This window comes from Lissotriton vulgaris, chromosome 7 (assembly GCF_964263255.1).
Source record: "Lissotriton vulgaris chromosome 7, aLisVul1.2, whole genome shotgun sequence".
NCBI lineage: Eukaryota > Metazoa > Chordata > Amphibia > Caudata > Salamandridae > Lissotriton > Lissotriton vulgaris.
The window spans coordinates 230,411,029-230,435,186 of NC_141695.1; positions in this window are offsets into that span (position 1 = coordinate 230,411,029).

A 24,158-nucleotide genomic window follows, 5' to 3' on the forward strand; every position below is an offset into this window, starting at 1 on the left:
AAAAAAATGCGATTCCTACATATTCCTTATTTGCGATTAGCTAATTCCTATGGGCCAAAAGGCCCATAGGAATGAATGGGGAGTATTCCTTATTTGCGATTAGCAATTAGCTAATCGCAAATAAGGAATATGTAGGAATCGCATTTTTTTTGCGATTCCTACATGAATCCCGTTTTGCGAGCCTGTAATAGCGATTCCTTATGAATCGCTATTAAAGACTCGCAAAACAGGTCTTTCATGAATCAGGCTGATAGTCCTTTCTCAAACAAACCCTTAAAACTTTTAACTTGGGTGATGGGCTTATAAAAATTATCATGGCCTTATATAGTAATCCAAGCACCCGTATATGTACTAATAGTTCCTAACCACTTCAACTAGAAAAAGGTACCAGACAGGGTGGTCTGCTTCCTCCCTTCCTTTTCCTGTTGGCTGTTGAACCTCTACTTCTAGACATGAAAAACAAGCCCAATATATCAGGAATTAACTTTCACAGGGAAGTAGTGAAACTGCCTGCTTATGCAGATGTAATATTAATTGTTTTCGGATAAATCCAGCTCTTCCATCCATGCTTCATGGAAACTTTTGTACAATATTCGAAAGTCCCTGGATACAAATTGAATAGGGACACGTCAGAACTTAAATCCTTCAATTCCCATGGTACAAACGATTTAACAGACTCAGCCCTGAATTGGCAACCCCAATATATTATGTATTTGGGCATCAAATTCTGTCCTGGCCTATTAGACACTATAAAAAAAACTCAAAAATCAGATTTATTAGAAAGTTGGTCACCCACATTTATCACAAACACAAGGAGACGATGGACAGAGCACTGAAACCTTTTAGACACTCACCCCCAGTCACAGATGTGGGTTAAATTCCATATTCATCACCAGGTGGGGCCAGATTGAAACTATAAAAATTATGATCACCCCAGTAATTAACTATTTCATCAGTATGCTACCTCTATTACTCTCAGACGACTTCCATCAATACCTAGATAAACTAATCACGTATTATATTTGGCAAGGTAAAAAAGCTAAAATAGCATTGAAAACGTCTGCCTGCCCAATACACTAGTAGGTGTCAATCTCTCCAGTTTTAGAGATTACCAGACAGACTTCTTAGCCAAGAGGTCATTGGTTCAAATCACCTGATTACTACACACCCACTTCGCTGGAGATTAAGATAGCCATCTTGGACAATTTAGATCATGCAACTCTGTTCACCATCAACCATAAACATCACATTACTTCCAAATACATATTCAAAAAGACCAGACATGCCCTATTAACACTAATAAAATATTACCTTCACAGATGAAACTTTCCACTCTAGCTTCTCTCTGGCACAACTCGAACATCACATATGAAGGCCAGACCCTCTAGTGGAAATCACAGATCACAAACACTATATTTATCCCTCAACAACTAGGTTCCAGAACCTTTCCCCTCACCTTCTCGAACTTTGAAACACAATACTTGTTCGAGGATTAGGAATACTACAACTTCATCAAACTTAAGATGCCCATAATTAAATCTAAACACCATTACAGAGATTCGTCCATCCCATCACTCAATTATGAACTAAACAAGCTAGGCGACCCTGTTTCCAAATTCTATCACTTATTACAACCTAAATATTTCAAGGTCAAATATATCAATAACGGAATGCTGGGACACTCACTCTTTTAATCTCACATCTGCGGCCGATTGGAATGCTATATGGAAATCAGTAACCACACATAAAATTTCACCAGTACTCTCCCTAGCAAAATCTTGTCTAATACACAAAGCCTAATGGATACTTTTTCACCTACACACCCTGGAAATCTTGGGAAGCCCCATTTGCTAGAACTGTAATGAGGAAAATGGAGACCTCGCTCATCAAATCTTCCACTGCAGATCAGTAAGCCCCTTCTGAGACAATGTCTTCTCCTTTATCTCAAAACTTTTAAATATATGCCCCAAGAAGGAATTTTCATTTCTTATCAAAGGCTTTCTTTGACCTAACATCAAGAGCCCCAATAATTGTCTTCTATTCGATCTTTTGTTGTCACCTGCAATTAAAGCTATCACATCAAACTGGAAGACCACACGCAACGCTTCTTTTCAAGCTTGGTTAAACTGGGTATCACACATCAGGAGTGCGGATAACGTTGCTCTACAACAGTCCCCCTGGAAACCACAACCCACATCTATATTAAAATCCTTAGATAACTTTTTCACTGCCACCAAAGTTCCATAGGCTGGTAGTCCTTGGTCTATACCTTAACATTTGGTATGACTTATTCCTATTTGCATTTTTGAAAGTGATACAGATGCTCCAGGCAATAGACTTGACCTTTCCGTTTCCTCTTTGTGCCTACCGCTTTTGCTGATTCCCTTTTATGTATTAATTTCAAGAATTCATTTATTCTGTGGTTATGCATGAATTGACATTTACACACATCTTTTCTTCTTGGGTGACATAGTCACCCATGAACAACCTTTATACCTATTTATTTTCTTCTTTTTAATTCATGCCAGTCTTATATTGCTCTTGTTGTGTATTAAACACTATTAAAGACTATTTGAAATTAAAAAAGAGGATTTTGAATGACATTTCTTTTGATTGTAAACATTACTTCCTCCCAGTTCCCAATCAAAAGTTATCACTTATTAAATGTAATAAGTGAATCCTATGTTATCCTTCAAAAGGTAGGACCAATAGTAGTGAATAACGAATTTGGGAGCTTTTTACTACCAAGACATGCAAAACTCAAAGGTACATGTCCATCTTTTTAAATACACTGCACCCTACCTACCCTACCTATGGGCTGTTTAGGGTCTACCTTTGTGTATTGAAAAGGCAGGTTTCCCTCATGCAAACGGTGACCTCTTCCACATGTTTTTTCAGTGCCCTCCAATTATTGATTTATGGTCTAAAATATGGTCCAAGTTAAATGATATTCTACTGTCAGATATTCCTTTCCACATTGAACATGTATTACTAGGTAGTTTTTCCCCTGCATATGATAATTTTAAGGATGTTGGTAATTTCGTCAACCTGTTTATAGCCATTACCTTTTAGATTAGTACTTCCAATTGGAAAGATGCTTCAAAAATTGCCTTTCATGCATGGTGGAACCTACTTTGTCATCATCATAGAATGGATAGAGCCTACGCCACCTCCACTCCTTTGTTGATTAAAAGAGATTTACTGTGGTTACCTTTGACTAATTTTCTATCTAGGAGTTTAAATTAACTTTATAGCTCTCCTTTTTCAGTTTACAATGTTACTTAATGAGATCTAAAATTGCTTCATAATGTGTGTGTTTTTTTCCCTCTCTCTCCCCTTTCTCTATTCTTTCTTTTTTCAAAAAAATTTTTAAAAATGCATTTGTACTAAGTACGGTTTTATTTCATAAGGATATTATGTAACATTGTCTCTCTTCAGATTTCACGTTATCCTTATTTCCTGCTTTTATAGTTTCTGTATTGTTGTTTTACTATCCCAATAAAGCATTAAAAAAAAAGGCAGGTTTAAGCCTGGGGCAAAAAGTTTATTTTGCCATTGTATATTGGCAATTTAGAAATGCACACAGGCTCAAATGGCAGGCCTGAGACATGCTTTAAAAAGCTAATTAAGTTAGTGGCACAATAGCTGCTGCAGGCCCACTAGTAACATTTAATGTACATGCCATAGGTACATGCTGTACCACTAGGGCCCTATAGGTAAATTAAATGTGCCATTGAGGTTTAGACCAATTTTGCCATGTTTTAAGGAGAGAGCACAAGCAATTTAGAGCTGGTTAGCAGTGGTAAAGTGCATAGCGTCCTAAAGTAAACAAAAACGAATTTCAGTACAAGCAGAGTAGGCAAAAGGTTTGGAGGAAGACCACTCCAAAGGCTATCATTGCTAACTACTACCCTATGATCACGGGGACCACTAGAGGCAATGAAGTTGGCCCCGTTTAGTCTGATTATCCTAGGCCAACTGAAGGTCCATGTCACAGTAGTATCAAAATGGTTTGAGGGAATTCTGACTCCCACAGATGGCAGCTTTGCACATTGAGGTCTCAGCCACACCTACAGCAAACATCTGTATTTGAAGCTCGTCTCATACTGAGCAGCATACTTGTGCAACAATACATCAACAGTAGGGAAAAACTAACCTGTCCCATGACGGTCTAAACCTAGCTCACACCCCCTATTAGTGGGTGGATAATCCAGTGCTTGGTGGATTCTATTCACATGGATAGGAAAAGCTGACATTGAAGGATGGAAAAGTGACATTTCTATGAATGTTTGGCCGCCGAAGGGAGGAAGCAGACCACCCTGTCTGGTGATTTTTTTGATATCTTTGCTTGAAACCCAAGAAGTCAGAAGGCACTGTCTGCTTAAAGTCAGTGGGTTGCTAAGTCAGATCAGAGACAGTAGTCATAAGCCAAAGCTTAGAGAGCTGGACTGACCCCTGGATTTGAGTGACAGGGTGCATCCTATAGCAGAAAGCCCTTCTTTCACACAGGCATTGTGAGGAAATGAGGAGTATTATATGTTGTGTTTATGCAACCTCACCATTTAATACACTTACCAACACCTTTAGGCCCAGTAATTTTTGTCCGAAAAACACTCAGCTCAACCATCTGCAGCAATGGCACTGCTTAAACTGAGGATTACACAGACAAGCAAGTGTAAAGCATTTAAATAGTACCACAACAATAGAAGAAGAAATTGACATGACACTCAAGAAATCCAACACTAATTTATAAAAATAGACTGTATTTTTCTAAGAATTTTGGGCCAGATATAAAAACTTTAGGAATACCGATTACCAAATTGCGATTCTCTCTGAATCACAATTAGGAAATTGTCATCCTTAATGTATGAAACTCATTAAGTTACATTTCGGGATTCCTTGTGGGTCACAATAATATTTATAAGGTAGGACACAGTTTGCAACCCATTTGGAATCACAGCCATCACAGAGATGGTGGCCTGCTGAGGTCAACAGACCACCATGTCTGTAAAGTAATAGTGTTTTTCTTAATGCAGCCTGGTTTCCTTAAGGGAAAACAGGATGTATTTAAAAATAAAAATACACCTTTGCAGATACATTTTTTGAGAGTAGGCAGTATTTCGTGGGACGACAGCCTGCTCTTAAAAAATATATTTTTAACATTCTCAAAATGAAAGGGTTCCCAAAGGGACCCCTTTGACTTTTCAAATTGCTTACCACCAGTTTTATACAGGTGGTAAAGTATACTGTATTGTGACCGGAATTTGGACTCAAAACATTAACCTCTTTGTGCCACAGATGCCCCCGGCCGCCTGACGTCATGGTGGTCGTGTGCGTCGGACGGCTGGGGGCCGTCCGATTTGCGCCTGCGTGGAATTCGCCTGCACGGCGGGGAAATGTACGCTGCATCGAAGCGGCTATTACACACTATTCTGATTCTGTAATTGGAAGGGGCTCAAATTGTGATTTGGTACAAGTTACCGAATCACAATTTGCATTTTGTACTTTGTAAAAGCTTGTTTGCAGTCACAAACGGTCCGATTCGACTGCAAAAAAGCTGGGTACATCTGGCTCCAAAACACTAGAATGACACTAGACACTAGAATGAAAAATATTGACTGTAGGGTTCTGGAGATACAAGCAATAATAAATCAAAGCAATTCCACTCAATCTCGAACCAGCCTTGTCAAAGTCAATGAATTGGACACTTCAAAACCTTTTCAAAGACAACTTAGTTAAGTGTTAATGTCGTCAGAAGTACTTGGGGTGACCAACTCCACCAAGGAGCTAGTCAGAGGGACCAGCAAGGTCCTCAAGAACAATTACCGTCACAGAAGCAGCAGTTCTTCAGGAGTTCTAGGCACTGTATCTGCATTGCAATGGATTCCTATAAAGTGGTCCTGATACAAGTTGAAGGATGCTGAAGATGCTCCAAGGATGCTGTGGATGAGAAGGGCCGATGGGGGTCTCCATGCAGGAATTCCTCGGTCCACGAAGATAATGAGGAGGTATTGGTTGCAGGGTGAACGTCACACAAAGTACCATCCTGTCTGGCGAAGTCCAGTTGTCACTGGACTACCAGTAGCCAGTTAATTGCAGACCAATACGTCCTGGGTCAATAACTTTTCTTCCGATGAACCCAGCGACTCTCCAACAGCACTCCTAGGGTCAGAAAACTCAGGTGCAACTCTGTGCGTCGGGCCTTTCTCCTTAGGGTTGCACGGTGGTAGTGGTAGCGGGTTGAAGACTTTGGTCTATACACTTGCCCCAGCACAGTTCTACAGCAGTTGTGTTCCTATGCTGCGAAAAAGGGCCCAGTTAGTTGGAGTCACTTTGCTTGACTGGGTGATAGAGACAGGTTCTCCTTGAGTAGACATGACAAGCAGAGTCCCTCTCTTTGCTAGCCGCCTGGTGCAGCAGGTGCAGTCCTCATCAGTGCACCCCCTCTTTGCTGGTCCCTTAGTGCAGTAGATCAGTCCTCCCTTGGACCTTCTTTCAAGTCCATAGATATTGAGGTCTGGGAGCCAGGGGTGCCCTCTTTATGCTCGGAAAGTGCATTCAGGGCAGGATGTGGTTCCTCCCACCTGGTGACCTTTTCTTGTGGAGTGGTGCATGAAGCACCATTCTGCCCACTTCCAAGATGGCGAAACTCCTTTCTTGGTGTTCAGAAATCCATAGCCTACCCTCTAGGGTGTAGCTTGCTCAGCGATACACCCCCCCCCAGTAAACCGGTGTAGTAAAGATGCCAGACGCAGGTAATACTCCAAGTAAAGTATTTATGCAGGAGCATCTTGTAGTATGAACAGCCATAAACTGCCTCTCTCTATTTAATCGTAAACATTCCTGTCTCATGCATAATAATCGCTGCACATTCTACGTTTCCCTAACCCAATAAGATACAGATTTCCAATGACGAATCTTCCCCTGACACAATAATAATAACAATACACATTGTAACTGCAAATACACAGCATGCTGATAAAGGTCACAAACAAATTACTTAAATATTTGAACTAAGCTACTAAAATTTATGACCACAACCTCATACAATATTTCTTTTGTAAAAACCATTTATTATGAAGGGGTAAGAAAACAAGGTATTTACCTACTTAAGATGGCTACAAGACATGTGCAAACTAATTAATGCACTGCGTCTTTCCTTAGAATAAATCATCATCTTGGAGCTTTGAAAGTAGGTTGCGACTCTGGCTTGACATTCTTAAGACACTATCCGGGCTCGCCTCTTGCTTTCTGCTTCAAAGCTCCAGGCTCACACTCTCTGTGAACCACAAATTACTTGTGCTTGTTCCATCACTTTCCATTCTCCAATATTACTGAATACTTACTAACTTGAAACACCCTCTTCAGTGGCTAAAATCAGGTGATCCTCTTCGCAGCCTAAAATGGAATGTTCACACATACATAATCTCCTTCAACATCAAGTGCCTTGCTTTCAGAAGTGGTATACTTGCTCTGAGCCTCTCTGCGCCTCTACTTCACCCCATGCAAAACATCAGCAGAGACCATCTGTTTCTTAATTCACAATCTTTTCAATTGCGACCCATGTAACCTCCCCTTGAGCAACGGAAAGGGAAAAACCTTGTTTTTTACATTGGGTGGGGTATGAAGAGCCTAGCTCAAATTCCATACTGCCAGTTTTGCAGGATTTGCTGTCAGGACATGTACAGTACATGTCCAGCCTGTGTCACATGCCTCTCCCTGCCTTTAGGACTCAGGAGGCCTGCCAGAGGGGTGACTTACCCATATGTACTGGGGAAGTGGTGGCTTTGCCATTGCTTTTAAAGGCAGTGTCAGGCTAACAATGCAGGACTGCTCTCGCAGGTTGCAGTAGTTGACTGGGGGACTCATTTTTAGGGGAGATCTCCAGTGTGGCACAACCATTGCTATAGCTCCTAGAATGCCCATCAAATTTACATGCCCTGGGTACCAGGTTACCATTTACTAGGGACGTAAAGGTAAGTTAGCCATTTCCAATGGGGTACAGCAATACAACATACACTTTAGGGTCAGTGCACTTGCCCTGAAGTCTGATTAGCAGGCCTCATTCACCTCTTAGAGTAAAAAAATGAGCTGCATCAGTCGAAACACTTGGTGGAGACCATACAAAAAGAGGCATTTTCCTACAGGTGTCATGACAGTATGCCCTTTCTTGGAAAGGCGCCTGTGAAATCAGGGCATCCGTCTGCCAAAAAGTAATGTAATGTAATGTAAAGTACACTTATATAGCGCAGAACGGCCAGGCATATAGGATAGCAGCACACTTCCTTACTGGGCCTAGGGGTCATGCGAAGGGTGATCAGGGGCCTACCTTGGGGATATGAAAGGAGCTGTGTCCCCTGCGACAGCTCCAGCCACATCTTGGGAGGCTCCAGGGTGGTTGAAATTCAATCAACCCTCCTACAGTTGTAGCCCCAGTAGGAACCTGGGGAGCCTCCAGGTTCATTCAGAGTGTCAAGGAGAAATGTGTTCCAGAGTTCTCACTGACTCATGCATCTAGCTGCATTTTTTGTCAATATTTGAGCCAAGTGATTATCACCAAGAGTCATAGGCACCTTCAGAGTATTCACCCATCATGGGCACAGAAGGGACAGGAGGAAGGTGGCACCACCCACCTGTCATCTACACAGTGAGACGTTTCAGCATCCTGAAAGGTTTCCCCCTGGGAGTTGACTGTTGGTAAAAATAATTAAGTTACCAGGTGGTCGGCCTGAGCGCCCCAACCCTGGACACCCGGCAGGTGAGAAACTCCCTCGGTACTGGAGGCAGGCAGCTCCGTCATCAGGTAGATCTTCTCTCCCACCCTTTGAAGCAACACCTACATGTGACCTTTGGGGTTTGCACACACTGGAGCTTCAAGCAGCACAACATCTCTGCTGAGAGAAGCTAGGAGTTTTCCTCGTGACCCCTACTCTTCTCAACTCAAGTCTTCTGAAGCCCAGACTGGCTGGGATAAGGCACAGGAGAGATAAGGCGCAGGAAGCATCTGGCAGCAGGGGTATTCTGGACCTCTGACCTGGGGCTCAGTCAGCGATCTCTACTCTGCCAAAAGCAGAGACTGGCCTTTGGTTGCTCTTATGAGGTGGCTGTGACCTTTATATTGTCTGGGGAGAATAACCAGATGAAAAGCAGATAACTCATTCAGTCTCCCTACTAATACGTGCAAACTGGGTGACAGAGCGGAATATGTGAGCAAATGCATCCAACCTCCTGAAGCCCTGGCTGAACTTGAAGCGTCAAAAGAGCTGTCATCGGGGCTTCAAGCACAGGTAGGAATTGTGAATAATGAGCCATGCCCAAGAATTATGTGTCTTGTGTATTTATTTTTATTCAAAACATCACTAATGATGTTGGCATGACATCTTACTCACACCACTGAGCATGATAAATGTTCCAAATGAGTAATTTCACACACCACAAGTCATAATGTTTCATAAGAAATAGATAAGAATTTTGGCATTGATATAATTAGCTCCAAAGTCTCAATAAGGCTAATGTTTCCCAATGAAACAATCTGATTGTTGAAAAGTCGCCAAATGTACTAAACATAAGGCAACAATTAGTTGTACCGTAAGCATGGGCGAATTTTGCGGATCTCGCGTTCGCGAATTTTGCGGATTTGCGAACTCGCAATCCGCAAAATCCGCGAATTCCCGCGAATTTGCGGATTTTTTTTTTTGTGTTCGCCCGTGTTTCTGCCAGTTCGCGAGGGTTTTTACAATTTCGCAATTTGCGAACTTACCTGTCGGGTCGCAATTTTTGCGAACTTGTTGTTTCTACGTGTCCAGCCTGTTTGGGACACTCTTCTTCATCACTGCCACTCTCTGTCACCACTGCCACTCTCTGACTACTCATGCCACCCTCTGGCCCACCCATGCCACCCTCTGTTTCATCACCACACCCTCTGGTTGTCCAGTGTACATTATTTTCGGCAAAGCAAAGCACACCTTCCCTGCCTCAAGTGACCTGAATTAATTTGGGGCTGATTAATGTGTCACAGAATATTTTTTTAGCTGGCACCTGCTTCCTTAGTGCGCCCTGATTAGTGATCTTTTGCACTTGCTAAGTGCTTTCATTGTTGCAAAATTAGTTACAACACCTGCCCTGCCCCAACTGACAATAATGAATTAGGGGCTGATTAATGGATTTTAACTTCCAGCCTGGCTCCTGCTTGTCTCCCTTAGCTGTAATTCAGGACCTTTGTGGCATATGTGTAACTATTCTGAGGTTCAGAGCAGGGTCACATAATAGTTTCAACTGGCAACTGAACTCTGGAGGGGCCCCTCAGGAAGCACTACAGGAAATGGCTACTAATGATGAGCCTGAACTTTTGAACCTGGTAAGTAGTTACTTTCAGTTTTGCTAAGATCGTATTTCTGCAATTTTGCACTTATTCGCGGGGCGCGAACTCACGCGAACAGTGCGAGCAGTGCGAGCAAAATCCGCTGCTCGCGGATTTGCGGATTTTGCGGGAGATTCGCGAATCTCGCTGATTGCGAATTTCCCGAAAATCCGCAAAATCCGCGAGCGGAACGGATTTTCCGCCCATACCTATTGTACCGTCATAAGCAGGGGTGGCTGGTGGAATTTGAAACTGGTTAGGCATATGTAGAATGTATCAACGTATGCGAGCGAGTGCAGTGAGCGAGCCCGACGGCAATAAGGAGGGTTCGGGGGGTTCTCCCCCGTGAAGACATTAAAAAAAAATCAGTTCTTCTAGGCATTCATAAAAGGAATCTCATATATTATTTCAGAAAATTTCTAGGTTGCCAAGCAAGTCTGGCTTCTGAAGAGGGCTAGGGTACTAAGCAAGACTGCTTTGGCTCTACCCTTTCCAGTAGAAAACACTAGTGAACAAGTTAAATGGACAAACCTAGGGTCAAGGGAAAGTCCCTATTCTGAGAAAAAAAATTAAAAAAGATTGGCAAATGGTGCATTTTAAAGCAACTGAATGCAGGGATAAAGCAAGGCTTATTAAGCAATGGGAACGTATAGTCTTGAAATATTAAACCCATTCAAACTGCCCCGTATCTGCTTGCATTAATATTTTCAACAGTTAGTGTAATACGTACATTTTTCTGCATGACAACTTTAGCCCTTTAAAATGTATGCTTGCCCAGTGTCTTGTACTACTCTTGGAATGAAAAGACAGACAGAACATTTACAGTCTGCAGCCATAAAAGTTCCCATACAAACCGAAGAAAACACCAAGGCAATTCAGCAAACGTTATCCAGGGTTACTATAAAGGAAAACGGACAGTGTCTCCAGGTTTGTGTATGTTAAGTGCGCGTACACCCAGCCGGCACAACGTTTTAAACATGTATTTTTTGATATGCTTGGGATACAGTGAAAATATTTCTATTTCAGACATTTCATATAATGACAAAGAGAATAGCAGCAAAAAGTACTAATAATGCATTGAGCTCTACACCGCTTCCCGAAAGTGGAATACAAGGGTATATTCAAAGTTATCTAAACTCTATTCTAGCTACATAAACATTTTATCTACTCTAAAATACAGGGACAGAAAAGAAAAAAAGTGCATATGCTGTTCCAAACACTATTCAAGCACTGATTACTACATGCCATTTACACACAATCATTATTATGTGTATCTCAAAACAATTTACCTAAGCATACAAAATCATCGGCAAAGGTGAGTAGAACACAAAACATAGAACCCAAAACCTACTCTTCAAGTGCATTATATACTTGTATCTAAAACGATCTAAAAAATCCTATATATTCTTGCCAGGTCATAAAAACTAAAGGGAAACTGCAATGTAGGAAAAAGGGATTAGTTACTCCTAATACTATTAAGGTGTGATCCAGCGCCCCTACGGAAAATCTGTCTCAACAACACTACCCAACACGCCCATCTCTGGTGGCCACGCCCCCTTCCCAATATAAACAGAGCGCGCTGACCACTAGCGCTGCCCTGTAGACAGAGTCACTCCTGAGGCGGAAGACGGGAGCCACAGAATTGAATCCTTCGTTTTTAATTGTGTATGCTGTGATTTTAAAGCGTGTTCTCATTTACTCACTTTGCTAATCCTGACACCACCTTAACATCGCCGATCAGCTGACTACTTGCTGAATTGGTAAAACGCTCGTTTCTCCGCCGCCATTGACACGAGCGAGGAGCCCAGAGACACGCCCATCTCTGATGGCCACGCCCCCTTCCCAATATAAACAGAGCGCGCTGACCACTAGCGCTGCCCTGTAGACAGAGTCACTCCTGAGGCGGAAGCCGGGAGCCACAGAATTGAATCCTTCGTTTTTAATTGTGTATGCTGTGATTTTAAAGCGTGTTCTCATTTACTCACTTTGCTAATCCTGACACCACCTTAACATCGCCGATCAGCTGACTACTTGCTGAATTGGTAAAACGCTCGTTTCTCCGCCGCCATTGACACGAGCGAGGAGCCCAGAGACACGCCCATCTCTGGTGGCCACGCCCCTCCTACGCCCTAGCTCCTACTATAAAACGATGAATACTTGCAGGAAGCGCAGCGGACGTGCGCAGCGGGCGCGACGATGGCGCGCCGAAGCCGCGCCAAAGGGGTGCCAGTCTGCGCCAGTCCGCGCCGGACCCGCGCCCAGGGCCCAAACTCCAAGCCTGCCTCCACACCCTCTTAGTAAGTCTCTGAAATACTCCTCCTCCAACCTGACAGAGATTCGAAACACCATGCTCTGCCAGAACTGCCCACTTCTTAACCTAGACGCGCATTCCGACGTAATTCATAAAGCCTGCCCTAAATGCTATCTGAAACCCATCCACCCCCTCACTCAGATACCCCTAACACCAGGGGCACCGCACAATGAGACCACGAGCATCAAGTGCGCACTGGTGAATGCTAGATCTATGTGTAAACACAATGAAGAGGTGGCCGAATTAATATCGGCACACAAACTGGATATTCTGTTCATAACAGAAACATGGGCCGACCTGGCCTCTGATCCCGATCTTGTTGCAGCCATTCCCGAGGACTATTACATTGTCAGACAAGACAGACCGACTGGAAAAAAAGGAGGCGGTCTCGCTATAATCCTACGGCAAAACCTAGCAGTAAAAACCGGCACTTCAATCACCATCCCTGCTGAAACATTATCTTTTTCTATTACGCTCTCCCACACCCAAGTGTTCAATGGAGTCCTGCTCTATCGTCCCCCAGCGGCCCGAACACCTTTTCTCCAATCTATTAGCACTCTTCTAGAAACAGTGCCAGAAGTCTCTGACTTTACAATACTCGGAGATTTTAATTTTCATTTAGAAAATACATCAGACAAAGATACGCTGAGTCTGATTGAGGACCTTAAAGCCGTTGGCCTAGACCAGCTGGTCACCTCACCCACACACAAAGCAGGTCACATTCTTGACGGACTGTTCACGAATAACCCAGCCATTACCCCCCCTACTGTAACTCCCATTGTATGGTCAGATCATGCCGTGGTGGTCTTTTACATCTGTGTTAAGAAACACAAAAATCAACCCTCTGCAAATAAGCAACAGAAGCTCAGTAGGGACTGGAAAAATATAGATATGAACACACTAGCCGAGATTCTTGAAAATACTAAACCACCCATAGAATCAGACCCTCAACTAGCGGCAAACAACTATAACCAATGGCTAACAGATACCTTCAATCAAATAGCGCCTCTAAAAAGAGTGCGGTCAAATTCATGGTTCTCTGAACGACTACGAATAGAAAGACAGAAATGCCGCAATCTAGAAAGGCGTTGGCGAGTCAAGTATGATAACAACGACAAAGAAAGGTACAAACTAGCGCTATCAAATTACAGAAAGACGCTAAGATTGGAAAAAAGCAAATATTTCTGTGAACAGATAGAAAAAGCACAGAATTCCAGCAAAAAATTATATCAGACAGTGGCCACACTAACAACGATACCAATAGCTAACACTAATGAAACCTCCCAAGACTTCTGTAATAAAATGGCCGACTTTTTCAGGACCAAGGTAACAGAAATCTTCGATAAATTTAATAACATCACAAATGAGGAACTGGCAGATAACACCAAGAATATGGAACTTACATCCTCATCTCTGACTGAATTTATCCCTCCATCACTGCCAGAAATAAAAGATCTTATCAAAACCACCATGTCAGGCTCCCCTCTTGACCCTTGCCCACCAACCATTATCAAATTAACATCCGATGTGGTAGCACCAATCCTGGAGAACATCTGCAGCACTATCTGTGACACAGGAAAATATCCCCAAAACTGGAAAACTGCTATAATAAAGCCACTTTTAAAGAAACCAACCCTTAACACCTTGGAATTAAAAAGCTATCGCCCTATAGCAGCCCTCCCCTACCCTTCAAAAATACTTGAAAAAGTCATAAATAAACAGCTGGCAAACTACATCGATCAAAACAACCTGTTAGATAACACCCAGTTCGGGTTCAGGAGTGGACATGGAACGGAGACGGCGCTCATCAAGGCCTCTGAAGAGATCAGACAGATCATGGACCAGGGCGGTTCGGCTGTTCTGATCCTGCTGGATCTATCAGCGGCCTTTGACACGGTCGATCACAACATCTTGATCGACCGTGTCAAAGCCATGGGCATAAAGGGCAGGGCTGCGGAACTGCTGACCTCATTCCTGGCCAATAGAGAACAGTCAGTGAAGATGGGGAACTTCTATTCACCATCGTTTGTACTGCCCTGCGGAGTCCCCCAGGGATCCTCGCTGAGTCCGACGCTTTTTAACATCTATTTGTCGGACTTGGCGAGGGTCATTAAAACCTATGGAATGGGAGTGACTTCGTACGCCGACGATACTCAGTTGGTGCTCGCAGTACATAAGAACGGGATCGAAGTGGCAGCCAACTTTCAGACTGGGATGAGAGCCATTAGTCGCTGGATGGACAGTAATTGTCTAAAACTGAACACGGATAAGACCGAGGTGATGGTGTTTGGAGACCTAAAACCATCTTGGTCTCCGATCTGGTGGCCACCGGAAATGGGCAACCCACCCATCCCAGTCCCAAAGGTTAGAAACCTAGGAGTGTTGTTCGACAGCAAACTAAGTTTCACCAACCACGCAAATGCAGTAGTCTCCTCTGCCTTCTTTACGCTGCGGAAGGTGAAAAAGATACTACCCTACCTTCCACTATCGGCAGGGAAAACCCTGATGTCCTCCTTGGTGTTATCCAAGGTGGACTACTGCAATGGGCTTCTGCTGAATGTCCAGGAGCAGGTCTTTAAAAAGCTACAAATGGTGCAGAACGCCGCGGCGCGAATTCTGACCAAAACTCCCAAGTTCGCACCGATCTCATCAGTCATTTACCAACTGCACTGGCTCCCAGTAAAAAAGAGAACAAAATTCAAGGCTTTGTGTATCATATACAAGGCACTGAATAGCCAAGGACCCGACTTTTTTAGGGAATCACTGCAGCTGTATGCTCCCAAAAGAGCGCTAAGATCTGCCTCCTCCGCATCACTATGCATTCAACGAGTGAGAACAGTCACCTGGGGAGATAGACGCTTCTTGGTGGCCGCCTCGAGGCTCTGGAACTCCCTGCCCCATCACATAAAAACCAGCCCCTCACTGTTGCTCTTCAGAAAGCAAGTGAAGACATGGCTATTCACTCAATAATGCACAGGTAGTGCCACTATGTCTGCCCAGCGCCGAGACACCATTCGTGGTATTTGTTCGCGCTTTAGAAATTTATAAATAAATAAATTAATAAATAAATAAATAAATACTCACCATTAATCATAAACTCTTCACAAGGCCCATAAATACCTGAGACAAATATTGGTCAACTGAATCATGTGACTTAATTAAGTGGAACTATTCACAAACTATTTACATATTATATAAAACTGCAGTTTATCATCATATTCATGAAAATATAACGGAAACATCTAATTAAGTCACTTAGGTAAATGGATCAACTGATGGTAACTAGACTAAGAATAAATAAGACCAGCTTTTCATCTCAAAATCGAATTTATTAATTTTATTATCAAACAAAGTGCATTTTAGAATCAGTAATCTTTTTATTAGCAATTTGGAAGCATCTTTTAATCAAGGTAAAGGCATATTAGACTGACATTTCAAAACAGATCAGTATGTAGAGAATAAAAACAGTGAAGGTCTCATTCCCTAAATTCTATTTCCCTGACTAAACTCATTTAAACCTAAAAGTAAAAGTCATTAGTTCAGCTATCCTTACGTGAGTCAAAAGTCCGACAGCACTTCACCCCCTACAGGATTCTGGAACGAGCCAGCAGCCCTCCTCCCAAGTTCCATTTATTTATTTTTCTGATGAACGTAATTTGTGGCAAAACTTTTCCACTTTCTTAACTGTGCTCGGCTCATCGCGACAGGATTCCAAACACCCATTTAAAAAGCTAGGCCTCAGGCCATTTTAGGTCTCGCCTTTTCCATTCCAAAGGAATGGAAAATGGAGAGAATTCAAGTGCTTAAAATACTCGTTAAACCAAGGGTTTTTTGGTGCAGTTTTCTTCAAGTTCACGTGAATCACGTGACCAAACAAGCACGCGCATCAGCCTCCCTCCCCCCCTCCCATTTGCATTTTTTCACGGCCACCACCACATCAAAGGGCTTCTCCCAGCATGCGCGCTGCGGCTTCTCCTCCCCTAATTATTCATCGCTGAGTAATCACTTAGTACAATTACTGTGGTTTGTAGAGCGCTTGTAATCAGATGGGAGCACTCTTTCAAAGCACATTTCAGAACACCACAAGCATAGGCGGAGCCCAGCGAACATGGAAAAATAATAAAAAGCGGGGCTTGCATATCCTTTCCCAATTTGTAGTGCTAAAGACATGCATACTGAAATGTCTGTTTCCTCGGCTGGCCGCATTATTACCTTTCTGTGTTACGTTTGATTAACGTAAATGTAAACCTCGTAGCATTTCAGCACATTTTTATTAATCTTTTGTTTTGTTAATCGGCGGGCGGCTGCCGTGCTTTCAGTAACTTTCACAGCGCCCTGATGCCAGTCTCCCTGTGTGGTCTGAGATCGCTCACTCATTCGTCTTTGTTACCCCCACCCCCCACAGGTCCTCGGACCATCCGCAACCTCTCAGGTAGCTGCCCCCTCCGTGCACCTTCCTTGATATCCTCTTCCAAATCCTGCGCGATCAGAACTGCCTAGACGCGCCGCTTTTGTTTCTTAATGAATAAGCATGAGCCTACTGCATCGGACAGTGCGCCCCCTGTAAACACTCAACCCCTTGAGAGTCCAGTTCAGTGCCTAGTGAATGTCGGTGGCACGCTCCCAAAGAGACTGCACAGTTAGGTTATGAGATTGCCAGCACACAGGACTGTGAAAGTGCTTAGCCCCACCCTCACGCGCTCGCACGCCTTGCACCGCAGGGGCTGCCGCATTGGTTAGTGAACGTCTTTGCGCAGGGAATCCTTAGCTGAACTCGACCCCACGAGCGTCAGTGCGCGTGGTTGTAAATAGATACCCCTCCCGGCAGCAGGTTTAATTTATAGCGTTTCAGCATTGAAGGGGTGCTGGTTATGGGGTATGCTTACTGCTAGAATAACAAAGCTGAGAGCTGCTTAGCTAAGGTTTCCAATACATGTGTGCAGTACATATTGATAACCCTAAGCTGTTAAAAGCACTAATAAATCTGCCCCTAGGTGTCCTATCATGCCTCCCTGTATCACTCGCTTAGCATAAATGTGCCGCTGTAAATGCACCCTTTCTGGGCACCTTATTTCACCTTATTTAAAATATCAATCACTCGCATGCCAAAATTTGGTTAAAACACCCTTTTGTTGTGTCAGCTTGAACAATCTTCGTCTAAAAATGGCGCTGACAAGCAGGCTCATTGTTCCCATGACTGTGAACCCTGCTGGGATGCGGCCTGGTGAAAAGCTCTCGAGGCCAAACACACGTTTGAGGCGTAATAACTGAACTGTATAGCAATTTTACCTCATCTACAACAAACAGATCTCATTTACTGTGAGTCTGCAGGGCAGGGTCATAGTGCCGACAATTAAAAGACCAGTAAACACCAGTCCATAATAAGGTACGGAATATAGGGTACGGTGCTAGAATGTGATGAAGCAGGAAATGAGCCACAGGTGCGTCACGCTGGGAGCAGTTAGTGTTTCTTTCATACAGCGAGCAGGAGATGGGGGCGTTGCGTTGCGGGCTCATTCAAATTGGCTCGAGTTCATGCTCGGATTTGTAGGACGTGTCATAAACTCCACTCCAGCTCAGGCCAACCCACAAAATAAAGTGCAAAAAGCCATATAGCAGGAGATGTTCCACATCTAATTTGCATTCACATGCAAAGTAAGTGCTGCTGACTATACAGCCGGAGGTCACAGCTGCAGGAGGTCACATGACATGGAGGGCACACAGTAGCTGTGCACAATCCCTGCAGATGTTTGTAAGTTGAAATAATTTGGCCGTCGGCGGTTTACTGCTCTTGGATTTCTTGGGGTGCCGGCTTGGGTGAGGGGCGCCAGGTACAAACCTCTTCCTCGCCTGGTGTACAACTTAAAATGCAGGCACTGAGTCCTGCACCCCTGTACTTTGAAAAGGCAAGTACAACCCTTTTCAGCAGCTTTCAATATTTAACTAAAAGTTTTAGCAGGAGAGTACTGGCTCACCGGCCTGGCCTTAGGAAGCTGGGCCCGGGGCGCTGATATTCGTGGGGCGCAACAGGGAGCTGCCTGGCATAATGTTATGCAAAAAGCAGCTCGTCCATCCTACTTGGTCTCCATTGGGTGCCGGGAAAGACATTTATTTAACCTATTAGCATTATAAATGACAATGCCTTTCTATTTATTTTTTTAAAACCAAATCATAAATAAATGGCATTCTCATTTACAATGCCAATAGCTCATTTTTTAGTGGAACCCATTTCTAGCTTGCAAGCCTGCCTGAAAGCACCATCTAATTTTAGTTCAGCATCTCAATATGCAACTATATGGTAATGACGCTTCGTCACATTTCTTTGCCTATAACCAGTGATTTTATTCTAAGGAACTTTTTACCCCCGTTTCATTGGTTGCCTCTGCCATCATAGACATTAACTCCTATAGCACCATCAAGGGTCAAGTGATGTGCTCCCCGACACTACAGGAAAGGCTTGTTATACCCTAGATTTTACAAAGTTATTTTGTAGTGCTATGGCATGCTGAAATGTATTGTGATAACAATAATATTCATTATCTTTTAAGTACTCACTAATGCTATGGTGCACAGGACAAACAAAGCAGGCATTAAAACAAAAAACAAACAAGCATTTGCAATGCAATAGGTCTCGCATTCACAAGAGTTTGAGCTACTACTATTGCAAAAAACAATGCCTTTAATTTTTGTTTTCATTTTAAAAACATAAAGGGCTTTGTCATTTACAAAACCAATAGCTCCAACTTTCCTACTGCGAGACCTATTGGCAACGCCAGTGCTTGTTCTTGAAGGCTAGTATTCAAACAAACACAAAACATTAATTAATTTGAGCAATGAAAATCATTCTGTTACCCACCCCCTTTACTAATGTTAACCCATTAGTTTATGTTATCTAGCTTTAAGCACATGAATGCAACATTTTTATTTACCATCTTCTTTTTAGGCCAACAGGATTCTCCACGAGCCTTTGCCACATATAAGACACGACATAGACAATACCACATTTAAAATAGGCACATGCCATTAATTAAACAATCGCAATTAATGTTGACAAAATAAATAGACAAGGTGAGTTCATTATTTTTCAACGTACCTGCAAATGCAACAAAGAGCACATAATGTTAATCCCATATGCCGTGTATGCATTTTAATCTAGGTTGATTAGTACATATTCGTGCATAAACTCATTAATATAATTATTTATTACGCAAGTTTAACTTCACGAGTCAAAACATAATTCATTTCTGAAACTCGTTCCATCAACTCCCTCATCTGGTGATTTCAAAATTACCAAACAATACCCAAAATTTTTACCAAAATTTGAACTTTTGAAGACAACATGTTTTGAACACTCTTTGTGTTAGTTTTTCTAAACTCCTGTCTCAGCAGTTTGTCTACAACTCTCATATTGTGCTCTACGAAACTCTTCCAATTCTATCTCTTTCTCCTGTTCCTTTCTGAGTTTATAAATCCTCCTCTTTTCCCTCACATACTTCTTTCTTTTGTGTATCATGCAAGTAATTTTTAACAATAGTGTCACTATAACTATGATTATTACAGGATAAAGTATTTTTGCTAATGATTGAACTGCCAATCTCTCGTAACCAGTTTCCAATTGCTGCAAATCTTTTGCTCAAACGTTCTGAAAAATTGTCATCCTCCAGGGGTTCTATTTCTGAATGAAATTCAGTGATGTTTTTAATAAGCATTTATATATTTTGGCTCTTATCTAGGATATAAGTACAGCACTGCTGGACATGTAAAATCCCACAAACTCCTCCTTCTTTTGCTAGCAGAATGTCTAATGCAAGACGGTTCTGCATTGCCATACTTCTCGTGGCAACAAGTTCTGTGTTAACTAATTGGAAACCACTTGCGGTGTCTGTGGACAATCTATCTACAATTGTGGAAACTTTTCTGATTTTGATTGCATTCAGGGTTATTCCCACCATGGAATTATTTAACCAAATATGTCACCCATGATTTCTGAAAAACTTTCCCTCCTCTACCTGTTCAGGTGTTTGCCAATTTCGAATGAACCTTCTGCATTTCTGTCCACATGAACATTTTTGGGAAAAACCAAACCAAGATAGCGTGTCCCATACCAATGGTCTGGGAGGCTAAAGTAAGCTTTGTTCCCACAGACAAAATAAATTCCAGGAAAAATTGGGTCTTTACCACCTTTAAATCCCCATCCCCTATGATACGATAAGTATCCTACCATTGACTTGCACCCACAAAGAAATTGTCATACAAAGTATTGTCTCTCCTAATACAGAATTTTCCACTAACAGGTTCATCTATGTGAATAGCAGCGTACTCATTTCCACCATTGAGCTTTTCATCCTCAATTTGCCAAAACTTTGATTTAGTTTGTTTCAACATCTCATTCCTTTTGTAAATCACCCTTCTCTCCTCAGCCAAATTTAGAAAAGATTTTTCTTCAGCTCTCATTTTGCATGTTAAGTTGTTTTTAAAAGCATACTCATAGGTAAGTTCATTAGTTACTAAAAAGAATTCCCTCATCTGTTTAGCAGGTCTTACTTTGTTCAAGCTATTTACAACTTTTAAATATGCAAAAATGTTGTCATTATCTGAGTAATAGTACTCCAGACGACCTGTTTGATAAAACAAACTAGCTATAACACTGCATGTAATGCCATAAGTAAGGGGAAGCATGTTATAGGTAACCCCTCTGAAACAGAAGCAGGAAGCTTCACACAAACGTAACAGTCCTTCACATCCATAACCTTTACATATTCTGACAAAAGTCTTGAAAAAGAATTACTAGAAAAATCACCAACAGATCTATCTTGGTGGATCTCTGGTTTGTGCTCAATAACTCTATTAGTTTTGCCTGCTACATCATGAACAGCTTGTTTAGTCTCAGCCTTACTAGTCATGTTAGCTTTATAATTTTCTTTATCAATCCAAAAAGGAAAGATGACTGCCAAAATCAACCAAACCAAAATTATAAGGATCACACAAATAGAAGACATTTTACAGCATCTTCTAAAAATAGCACACCTTGAATTGTCAGAATTGCGCATTTTTTTTTTTTTACAAACAAAAGGTTTTTTACTTGAATCAAAAACAAAAATGTTAAAGTACTTTTTATATATATACACCTCTCCTTAAAAAATTTTTTTTAAAACTTAGTAACCCTCTAACAGCTTTTCTTCGACCTTGCGTCTTACATCAATGTGTTTTTCCAGCTAACACAATTTCTTTAACCTTTTGTCACCTAACACAATTTCTTCAGCCTTATGCCAAAAATAAACCTCAACCTAAAAAGAAAAAAACTTCAATCATCCTGACTACTACTACTAATTTCCACTACTGGTGGAATTATTATATAAGTCCACTCAGGGGACTTGTACTTTTGGTTTGGCTTTAATGGCCTTTTTTCCCTACTGCTAATCACTTCTATTTTCTTTCCTGCTTGATTTTTCTTATCAGAGTCACCCTTTTGACTTGATATCTCATTAACTTGCTCTTTTGATTTATTCACCAAATTGAATTTTACATTTTCTTTTGGCCAATTATCTCCTTTTCTTATGAATTTCTTCTTTGGCTCAGTTTCGTTAAATTCAGATCTCCAAGCTCTTTTTCTGAATTTTCTTATTTCAGAATCTTCATCACTTTCATCTGAATCAGTCTCTGAGACTTCAAATTTATATCTAGGATCTTCTTTACTCAGCAGTTTCACTCTGTTAGGAACATCATCCTTATAGCTTGTACTCGTTAATTCGTCTTCTTCTTCTTCTGGAATTACTTTCAACTTCCCAGTTTCAGAATTCGAAGTTCCTGCTTTCAGAGCTTTCAATCTGCTTTTCAAAACTCTCCTGATCTTGATTCTCTTCTGACTCAGATTCTTTTTCTGCTTCTTTATCTAGCAAATCTTCATCATTTTCTGAATATTGAATTACAATCTCTAGATCTTTTTCATTCAATGCCTGACTCACATCTGAATCTTCCAGATGTCGACCTTCTTGTCGATCTTCAGAATCTAGATTCTCTTCAGGTTCTTCTTCAGAGTCTGAATCAGTTGTTGTGTCACTATCCTCATCAGGATTATCAGGAGGTGGTACACGAATGGTGTGACTCGCATGAACCTACCTTTTCAAACCTTTGCATTTAACTGCATTTGTTCTGACTAATATCACCTGTCTTGCTTTTTGCCACCTGGGTACTAAACAGTTTCTTCTTCGATGTACTTTTGTTCTCACCCAGTCTCATGGTAACAGATCATGAGCTTGCTCCTTTTCTTTTGAAATCACATCAGTTCCCACCTGATGGAATACAGAAGTCACCACATCAGACAAGTTCTTGCAATATTCCATAATTGCACTTTCATTAATGCTAAGAACCTTTCCAACTGGTACAAATGCTTGTCTCATTACTCTGCACATAAGAATTTCATGGGGACTTAAACCAGTTTTTCTATCAGGAGTACTCCTCAAAGACATTAAGACAAGTGGAAGTGCATCTGTCCACTTCATTCCTGTAGCTAGGCACATCTTGGCAATTCTATTTTTATTGTCCCATTAATTTGTTCAACAACACCTGACGCTTCTGGTCTGTATGCACAGTGTAGCTTTTGTTTTATATTCAGGGCTTCGCAAATCATTTGTAGCAATCTGTTTTCAAAATGTGTGCCTCGATCACTTTCAACTGTAACTGGAAGTCCATACCTAGGTATGATTTCTCTCAAAAGCAATTTTGCCACAGTAATTGAGTCATTGTGACGAGTTGGGAACGCTTCTACCCATCTTGAAAACAGACAGACAATCACTAGGACATATCTTAATCTGTTGTGGGGTGGCATGCCAATAAAATCAATTTGCAACCTGGTAAAAGGACCACCCTCCCGTCCTATGGTTCCCATGCTCACAACTGTTTTCCTGTTTGGATTAATTTGTTGGCAGATCAAACATCTTTGGCAAAGTTATTCTGCAATAATCCTAACTTTTGGATTAAACCATGTTTGCCTAAACAACCTGATCATAGAGTCTCTTCCTAAATGTCCTGGACCATGGTACATCTGTGCCATGTCAGCAATCATGCAATTTGGCATTACTTGTCTGTCATCTTTGTAAACCCAAACATTATCTTCTTCCCGCTGTCTGCAACCTGCTTTTAGCCATGTGTCTTTTTCCTCATCATCTGCCTCATCCTGTAGATCTTTTACTCCTTGCCATGTCTCCACTACAGATATTAGCATCAGTGAGTTCAAAACATGTTGATAGTCTTTTTCCCGATTGAATGAAAAATTGTTTTTCGCACAGTATCTTGCAATCTCATCAGCAAAGGAATTACCTTTAGTAATATAGTCCTCCCCCTTTTATGTGCTGCACATTTTACAACAGCAATTTTCTCTGGTAAGTGAATGCCATCAATCAATCTCTTGATCAATTTTGCATTCCTGAAGTCAAATAACCTCTTTGAGACCAAAGCTGGCCATAGTCATGGACTACGCCATATCCA